This window comes from Gossypium raimondii, chromosome 3 (assembly GCF_025698545.1).
Source record: "Gossypium raimondii isolate GPD5lz chromosome 3, ASM2569854v1, whole genome shotgun sequence".
In the NCBI taxonomy this organism is placed as follows: Eukaryota; Viridiplantae; Streptophyta; class Magnoliopsida; order Malvales; family Malvaceae; genus Gossypium; species Gossypium raimondii.
The window spans coordinates 49,531,795-49,542,161 of NC_068567.1; positions in this window are offsets into that span (position 1 = coordinate 49,531,795).

The window sequence follows — 10,367 nt, forward strand, 5'->3', positions numbered from 1 at the left end:
CAAGGTTAAGCATTACTTGTCCAATGCTCCAGTGTTGATGTCACCTGGCCTAGATAAACCATTGATACTATACTTGACAATATTTGGAAATTCTATGGGATATGTACTAGGCCGACATGATGAGTCTGGGAGGAAATAAAGGGCAATCTATTACCTCAGTAAGAAGTTTACTGAATGCGAGACAACATATTCGCCAATTGAGAAGCTGTGTTGCGCATTGGTCTGGACCACCCGGAGGCTAAGGCAATACATGTTGTATCGTACGACTTGGCTCATTTCAAAAATAGACCCTCTAAAGTACATAATGTAGTCTACTGCATTGAATGGAAGAATGGCTCGATGACAAATTTTGCTCTTTGAATTTGATGCAATCTATGTAACTAGAAGGCAGTAAAAGAGAGTAAATAGCAGATTTCCTAGTAAAGCTCGAGAGGATTACAAGCCTTTAAATTTTTATTTTTGGAATGAAGATCTGATGTATGTTACAACCATTGAAAAAGGTGCTCCAAAAAAATATCCCTGGAAATTGAATTTTGATGGCACCTCAAACGCTATGGGTAACAAAATTGGGGTAGTCCTATTATCTCCAGATGGAGATAACTATCATTTCATTAGTAAACTTGATTTTGATTACACAAATAATATGGCAGAACACGAAGCATGTATCATGGGTATCTGTGCGACAATAGAACTCAACATCCTGGAGGTATATGAGGATTCTACACTAGTAATCTAGCAACTTAGGGGTGAATAGGAAACAACAGATTCCAAGCTCATTGATTATCAAAAACTAGTTCTTGAGTTAATTAAAGAGTTTGATGACATCACATTGTGCTACCTCCCATGAGATAAAAACCAGATGGCCGATGCCTTGCCTACCTTAGCCTCCATTGTCAAAGTAAACAAACAAGACGATGTAAAACCTATCCAGATGAGTATCTATGAGGTTTCATCCCATTGTTATAATATCGAGGAAGAAGAAATGGATGATCACATTTGGTACCATGACATATTACAATATGTAAAGAACCGTGAATATCCTGAGCAGGCAACTGAGAATGATAAAATAATGCTAAGAAGATTGGTTAATGAGTATGTCCTAGATGGGAAGATCCTATACAAAAGAAGAAAGGATTAGGTGTTACTAAGATGTGTAGATGCCACGAAATCGACAATTAGTAAACTTTTGAATAAAGAGATTATATGTCGGTATGGAATGCCAGAAAGGATCATATATGACAATGTATTGAATTTGAACAACAGCACGAAAGCGAAGGTTTGTAGTCAATTCAAGATCAAACATCACAACTCGTCATCATATCGCTCAAAAATGAATAGAGTAGTAGAGGCAGCTAATAAGAGTATTAATATGATTGTGTGGAAAATGACAGAGACTTATAAAGATTGGAATAAATATTACCATTCAGCCTCTATGCTTATCAAACGTTTGTCAGAACCTCCATCGAGGTAACGCCTTTCTCACTAGTTTATGGAATAGAGGTAGTTTTACCCATTAAAGTCGAGATTCCTTCTCTTTAAGTTTTATCAGAGGTGAAGTTAGATGAAGTAGAATGGATCTAATCTTGATATGATCAGTTGAACCTGATTGAAGAAAAGAGGTTAAAAGTTATCCGTAATGGTCAAATGTATAAAAAATGAATGATGCGAGCTTATAACAAAAATGGTTCGCCCCAAAAAGTTCCATGAGGGGAACCTAGTGTTGAAAAAGATTTTTTCCATACAAAAGGACTTTAGAGGAAAATAGATGTCAAATTGGGAAGGATCTTATGCAGTAAAGAAATCATTTTTTAGAGTAGCGCTGATTTTGACCGAGATAGATGGTAAAAACATGTCCAATCCTGAGAATTCAGATTCAGTCAAGAAATACTTCACCTAAAAAAAGGGGGAGAGGCTAAGGCGAAAACCCGTAAAGGACGTCTTGAAACCAAAGGAGTTTTGAGTTGAAAACCCAAAAAGGGCGGCTCAAATTTGGGCCCTAGAATGGCCATGTAATAGTCGTTTCCCCTCCAAGGTGACGAAAAGGAGAAACTTTACATCTTGGAGGCATCGACAGAGTACTCTGGATCTCCCAAACACATATCAAGCTCAGATTGATCCTCAACAAGTTTGTTCAAAGAAACTCATACTGTGATATATGGGGTCCATAATTTCATTTTCACTCACTTTGTGTTCTAGTAATGTTTGCCATTTTAGTTAATCCTTGCATTAAAGTTTTTGCACTTAATAAGTTTCAAAAAGTTTTTACATTAAAATAACGATTAATGGATTAATAATATTAAAGTAAAAGGATTTCTACATATCGCTCTAAAAAATTTGTAAATAGTACAGGGGCCTAAAAAGGACCGCCAAATTTGAAATTTGAAAAGATCTTGGGACGAATAGTCCAGATTGTGACACCTCTTCGTGTTTTCTATGAAAGATACTAGACTCGAGTAGAAGGCATGGTAATACATCAGTGATAGAACTTGGACGAACCACGAGCAATATCAACCTAAATGTCAAAAGACAAAACCATTCTAAAAAATGACATGTTGCATTCATCATTCATATACATCTAGTTAGGAGCATTTGATTCATTCCAACCAGGGCAGTCTAATTGCTTGGGAAAATATAAGCCTATGAAATAGATTCTACAAGTCTTGTTCCCCTAGAGAATGGTGTAACAGACCAGTAAAATAAACCCCATATCCCTGAAGTTACAGTAGAATGGGGTGAAGTTGCAATGACATTAAATTATGTCTTCCTGAAGTTATAGTAAAATGAATAAAAATAACAATTTCAATCCTCCTAAAGTTACAGTGGGTTGGAATGAAGCTACAGTAGCGAATCTTATCTCTTTGAAGATGCAGTGGAGTAAGATGAAGCTACAATTCCTATATCCCTGAAGTTGCAGTGGAATGGATTGAAGCTACAAAGTGATGGATAAAGCAGCGATTCCAGTCCCCCTGAAGTTGTAGTGGGTTGGAATAAAGCTACAATGGCGAATCTTATCTCTCTGAAGTTACAGTGGAGCAAGGTGAAGCTATAAATCCTATACCCCTAAAGTTGCAGTGGGTTAGAACTAAGCTACCATAGCGAATATTATGTCCTTGAAGTTGCAGTGGAGCAAGATGAAGCTACAAATCCTATACTCCTGAAGTTGCAATGGGTTGGAATGAAATTACCATAGCGACCTTATCTCCCTGAAGTTGCAGTGGAGTAAGATGAAGTTACAAATCCTATACCCCTGAAGTTGCAATGGTTGGAATGAAACTACCATAGTGAATCTTATCTCCCTAAAGTTGCAATGGAGCAAGATGAAGCTACAAATCCTAAACCCCTAAAGTTGTAGTGGGTTTGAATGAAATTACCATAGTGAATCTTATCTTCTTTAAATTACAGTGAACAAGATGAAGCTACAAATCCTATACCCTTGAAGTTGTGTGGGTTGGAATAAAGCTACCACGGTGAATCTTATCTCCTTAAAGTTATAGTGGAGAAAGATGAAGCTACAAATCCTATACACCTGAAGTTACAATAGGTTGGAATGAAGCTATAATAGCAAATCTTATCTCCCTAAAGTTGTAGTGGAGCAAGATGAAGCTACAAATCCTACACTCCTGAAGTAGCAGTAGGTTGGAATTAAGCTAAAATAGCAAATCTTAAGTCCCTGAAATTGTAGTGGAGTAAGATGAAGCTACAAATCCTGTACCCCTGAAGTTGCAGTGGGTTGTAAAGCTACAATAGCAACCTTATATCCCTGAAGTTGCAGTGAAGCAACATAAAGCTTCAAATCCTATCCCTCTGAAGTTGGAATGAAGCTACAATAGTGAATCTTATCTCCCTGAAGTTGCAGTGGAGCAAGATAAAGCTACAAATTCTATGCCCCTACAATTGTAGTGGGTTGGAATGAAACTACAATAGCGAATTTTATCTCCCTGAAGTTGCAATGGAGCAAGATGAAGCTACAAATCCTATACCATTGAAGTTTTTGTGGGTTGGAATGGAATTATAACAACAAATCTCATCTCCTTAAAGTTGAAATTGAGCAAGATGAAGCCATGATACTAAATCATGTCTTCCTAAAGTTGTATCGAAGCGGATATAGCAAAATAGAGTAACCAAGGAACTAAAAGAGTGGGTTACTTGAAAAAGAGAAACACTAGAGAAGTCAAGATTTAGCTGGACAGGATAAAATTGGTCCTCTTTTAAGGTCTTTGCTCCCTTCCCGTTACACGACAATGAACAAATATGGGCAGCTGTAATAGGCCAAATTTGTCCGACCCAAACCAAACCAAACCAAACCAAACCAAAAAAACATAATAATAAAACCAAAAAGGAGTCCATTAATTATCAAAGTCCATTTATATATAAACAACCCCAATCTGCTAATCCTAAGCCCTAAAGCCTAATAACCTGAAGCCTAAAACCTACTATCCTAAACCTAAATTGAAAAAAGAAAAAACCCTAATCCCTCCAACCACCGCCTCTGCCACGTCCGAAGGCAGGCCTCCCGAAGTCCCCACGCCTCCTCTACCACCATTTCACCGAAATGGCAAAGCATGGCTCCCGCAGTTGACAGCCCCGAACACCTGCAAAAAAAAACAAAAGCAGAAACAAAGAGTAAAACAGAAGACAGAATAGAGAAGCAGCGAAAGAAAAAAACAAAGAAAAAAATTTTTTGTAATTGATTTGGCTATAAAAGCCAAACAAAAACTCTTTGTAAAAAAAGAGAGAAGAAATCGAATACAAAACAGAAGAAATAACAAATTTAAAAGAAAAGATAATTTATTTTATTTTTCGAAGAAAACATAAAAAAAGAAAAGGAACAAGGTTTAATCTTTTACCTGCGACACCTTGTCTTCCACCATCGTGGGAGGCTTTCTCTAACCTGAAGGGCCTCTAAACCCATTAGCTTTCCGTCGAGAGCCTTGTCGGAAAGGTAGAAATTGAAAGGTTTCTAGTCCTTTCGTTAAGCTTGGACTGAGTTTTTAAGGATTTAAACCCTAGATCTGGGTTCCACACAAAAAGGGGACTCAAAAAGATTGTATTTTTGATCTCTGGCCACTAGAGGTAGCAGTCACCGTCACCGATGACCAGTGGTCGCAGTGGAGCTGCAACGGCCTGTGACTAGATAAAGAAGAAATGAAGAATTTTTTTAAAACAGGTTTAAAATGATTTTTTAAATATATTTTAACTTTTATAAACTTAATGAAACGACGTCGTTTTGGCCTCGCTTTAGAAACCCTAAAACGACGTCGTTTTGACACAACCAAATGACCTGATTTGGATCGATTCAGGATCCGCGTGTTTTCAAGGAGAGGGTCTAATTTCCATTTTGGTCATTCCGCTTTTTACCCCTTTTTTTAATTTTGTCCTATTTCTTTTTTATTTGTTTTAATTTCACCCCTTTAATTTTAATTTATTTACAAGTTAGTCCATTGACCCACTATTGGCCTAAGGGAATAACATAGGGTTGGGATAATTTCCCTCTGAGTCCCTATACATTTCTTTCCATTTTTTAATTTAATCCTTTATGTTATGTTTTCTTATAATTTAAGCTTTAAATTGGTTATATTTTCAATTTAGTCCTTTATTTCCCCTTTCTTAATTTTTTTTTGCAATCCATGCTTTAAATTTTGTTTAAAACTCAATTTAGTTCCTCGTTTATTTAATTCACCCTTCCTTCTTTATTTTTTATTTTTTATTTTTCAACATTTCTAATTTATGTCATTTACATTTTCCCCTTTAAATTACATTTTTTATTTTTATACTTTCATTTTCATTTTCATTTTATATTTTTATTTTCATTAAATACGGTATTAATCATATTATAATTATTTATTGTTAACATCATTGATGAATATTACTGTTACTATTATAGATGTATTATTATTTATTAGCATGATTACTATTATTTTATTCTCATTATTATTTTCCTATATTATAGTTTCATTTTTACCAACGTAGTTAATTTGTTCTATTTTTGTCATTACTATTCCTCGAAAATTAATTTTCTCCTCCAAACAATATGTTGGTTATAGCAGTTAAGAATGTCCTAACCGCCAATTCTTCCTCTCGTAGTTAGTCCCGATACGACTTACCAACCAACCCTTACCGATTATCTAACCGAGATACACGTGTTTTCGATTCAAGATTCCGGCAGCCTTGCGCTCTGAAGAACCCGATCACTTCTCCTTTGATTTGTTCTTGGAGATCCGAATGCAGCACGACCAACTCGTTTCCCCAACTATTCGCAAACATGACTCCAACCCCACGCACGTTTTGATTTGAAAATGAGTTAACTTTAATGGATGAGTTATCAATCCCGATACTTAATGAAAATAGTGAATATCGACTGGAAGGATTTTTAGTACGGATATGTATCTCATGATTCTTAAGCAGAAACAATACCGGCCTAAAGCTAAGTTGGTATTTAGTGAAGCATGAAATTATTCATGCTTTGGTTGCCTATGGAGTAGATTTGAATGAAAATGGTGGAAATTGAGAAAAGGAAGTGTCTTGGAAAGCTATTAAACTAATTTTGCAAAGAACTTGCAATAGCTATTGACGCATGAATTTGGAAAGGGAATAAAAAAATCCTTATTTAATCCAAATGAAATCAAGTGTCAAGTGTGTCTTCCAAGCTACCTTAAAGTCCTATTTATATACATATCACTTATTAAATTTGGCTTAACCACCCAATACATAATTAAAATATAATAAAAAAATAAAATCTGGTTTTTTCTAATTTTGGCTTTTACAAAGTCAAAAGAAATCTAACGAGTCCTTGGCTATTTTCACATTTTTTATTAGGCCCCACTTTATTGATTGTGCTGTAAATTGGTCTTTTTCTGCTCGTTTTTAACTCATAGCATCCCAATTGCATCCCTGACAAGATTAAAACATAAAATTACTAATTCAGCAGGGATCAATTCAAGAATTAACTGATTTAAACACAAAAAATCATGCATATTTTACTTGTTATCAACTATAGTATGTAACATGCTTAAATATTTGTTCATCTTTATACTATGCCCAAATAAATTAATTGCACATCACATTAAATGCTATATTTGTTTTTACCCGACGCATAGAAAATAATTAGAACCTAGATGATGTTCTTTAATTAGAAGATCCGAGAAATCGTGCCCCAATTTATAGGATACAACTTTTTCCTTGAACCGAGATAATCGAACATCCTTTTAAAATTCAAGACACGTAGAACTTAGGTAATAATCAAATAGTGATTATTCTTGTTTTTAAGGATTCGAGACATCGTGCCCTAACTTACGGGGCATGATCTTTTCTTCTCGATCAACTTGAAATAAGAAGGCCTTTTCAATAAAATTTAATTTAGTTAGCGATATTTTAATCAAATAACATCGTGCAAAGAGGGGATCGTATTTTAAATTCTCTTCGAATTCTTAATTTTCGACGCTAAGATATCAAGTAATCAACTAGTTACCAATTTTGGACGTTATGAAGGTGCTAATCCTTCCTTATACGTAATCGACTCCCAAACCCACTTCTTGGATTTTGTACACCGAAAATTATCGTTTTAGTAAATTTAACCTTTTTATTAAAATGATTAATTTTCAAGGTGATCTGATCACACCTGATAAAAAAGATTGGTGGTGACTCCATTTTCATTTTAAAATAACAAGTCTATTTCCAAAAGGTTTTGACAGTATTTATACACTTTTAATATGTCAAATTTAGCATGATTCTACCTAAGATTATATGCCTAACAACCAACTAAAATCAGATTTTTTTATTCATAGAGTTTGACAAATTCACAATTTGATTTTTAATCAACCACTAATGCTGTAACTTTTCAATTTCGCCCTGTTTATTGCTTCCCATTCCAATTTAGCCCAATTTGTTTGGCTAAATAAGATTTAGTTGAGCATGAAATTAATTATGTTGACACCATTTTTTGATGAAAACGGGGTCGACTTGGATTTTGAAAATGAAAACGAAAACGGGAGTCGCCGCCGATCCTTTTTTATGGGGTGTGATCGGATCACCTCGTAAAAATGGTTGTTTTTAATAAACAATTTAATTTTATTAAAACAACGAGTTTGGTCCACGAAATTCAGAAAACAGGTTCGGCAGTCGGTTACGTACGAGGAAGGATTAGCACCCTCATAACGCCCAAAAATTGGTACCTAGTTGATTAGTTAATGTCTTAATGTCGAAAATTGAAAACTTTGAAGAATTTTAAAAATACAATCCTTGTATTAAAATGTTGAAAATTTTGGGAAAAGGGGGCACATTTCACGTTAATCGAGGAAGAGAATCATATCCAGTAAGTTAGGACACAATGTCTCAAATTCCCGATGCGCGAATGAATGACGAAAATTTAAAAGGTATTTAGCTATCTCGGATTTAAAAAAGGAATCACGACCAGTAAGTTAGGACACGATATTTTCTTAATTCTCGAGATTATTTAGGGCTAAAACTTTGAAAAAGATTCATGTATTTAGATTCATCGTGAAAATCGAAACCCAGTAAGTTAGGGTACGATCTTCTCGGATTTAAACACACGAAATGTCGTTTATTTAAACAAATTTTGATATATTGAGTAAAATAAAACATGATGTCGTAATGAAAAGAATGCGAAAATAAATTATACCGTTGATATACATAGCAAACCTAATAAATACGATAGTATAAAGATAATACAAGCAACAATGGCGTTAATAAGATAAAAACAAATCCATAATGTACAAGACAAATATGCAAACAAATAATATTAGAACATTCTAAAAGAATAAAATAAAAAACTAATAATAATAAAATATTAATAACAAGAAACGTAAATAAATAATATGAGTTAAGAAAATCAATAAAATGATAAAAATGTAAAAAGGAAATCTAAATCAGTATGTATATGAGTTTTAAAATTTATATGCTTATATATACATTGTAAAAAATATGTGTGCACATATATATATAATAAAAATTGAAATTAACAAAACATAAACAATAATAATAGCAAAAATAGTAATAATAATAATAATAATAATAATAATAATAACAATACTAATAATAATAATAAGATAATAATTAATTAAACAATAAAATTGCTAAAAAAGGGACTAAATCGAAATAAAAACAAAAAATACAGGGCGAATTCAAAATAAAAGAACGAAAAGGACTAAAGTGCAACACGCGCCGAAAGAGGGGGGACCAAAATCGTAAATAAACCAATCATTCAAAATGCTGCGCTGCTATGGACTAAAATGAAACAGAAATAAAATTTTGTGGCCAAATTAGAATAAAAGAAAATAATGAAAAAGGGACAAATTGCAACGCGCTGCAAAGTCAGAGGGACTACGCGCGTAAATATCCCATTTAAAGAAAACACGCGAATCCTCCCCCTGCATTGCGGGTCGGGCGGATGTCGGGTTCCAGGCAAAACGAGGTCGTCTTGGCTATCACCACTAAAGCCCAAAACAGCGCTGTATGGATTCCCATACAAATAGCCAAATTAAAACAAAAAGAAAAACACCAGCCCCTCATTTCTAAAAAAAAACTGAGGATCCCTCAAACCCTCTCAAAATATTCGGCCTTTGGTCTCCGGCGAGCTTCCGCCGTAGCGCCCCTGCGCGCGGCGGCCGATAGAGCAAAATCGGGCCTTTTTCGTTCCTTTTTGTAGCCGAATGTCTCTAGGACATGGATCCAAGGGTAAATCTCGGGGAAAAGGAGTCCAAGGCCCGAAAAACGAGGGAAAATCGTAGGTCTTCTCCTCCTCCGGCGCAGCGTAGGTAACCCCTTTTTCTTATTTTTAATTTTTTGTATTTAGAAACAAAAATAAGATTAAAAGAATAAAAAAACAGATCTAAAAAGGGCAGTAGTCACCTTTGAGATTTTCAAAAAAAAACTTTTATTTCTTGATATTCATAGAACAAGGGCCGAACCTTTTACATGTCTTTTGTTTCGGCATTTATAGCCAATTACAACAATTTTTGACTATTTCTACTACTGTTGTACTTGTTATTGCGTGTTTGCAGGTGGAGCAGGTGAGGACGAATGTGACCATGGCGATGCAAGCGGGCGACGTCGACAGAGGCTAGGCGCGGCGGTAGAAGGCCCTAGGTGCGGCGCCTAGGGTTTGAAAAATTTTTGTTTTCTTTCTATTTTGGGTTTGGGATTTTGGGCTAGGGTTAGGTTAGTGGGCCATTCGGGTTTGAGTACGTTTAGTTTGGAATTTACTTGTTTTGGGTTTTGGGCCCGAGCTAAAATTGGGCTTTGTACAGCTGCCCCTCTTTGCTCGTTGTCGTGTAACGAGAATAGAGAAAAGACTAAGAAAGACCAATTTTGCCCGATCTCGCTGATTATTGACTTGCTCTGGTGCTCAT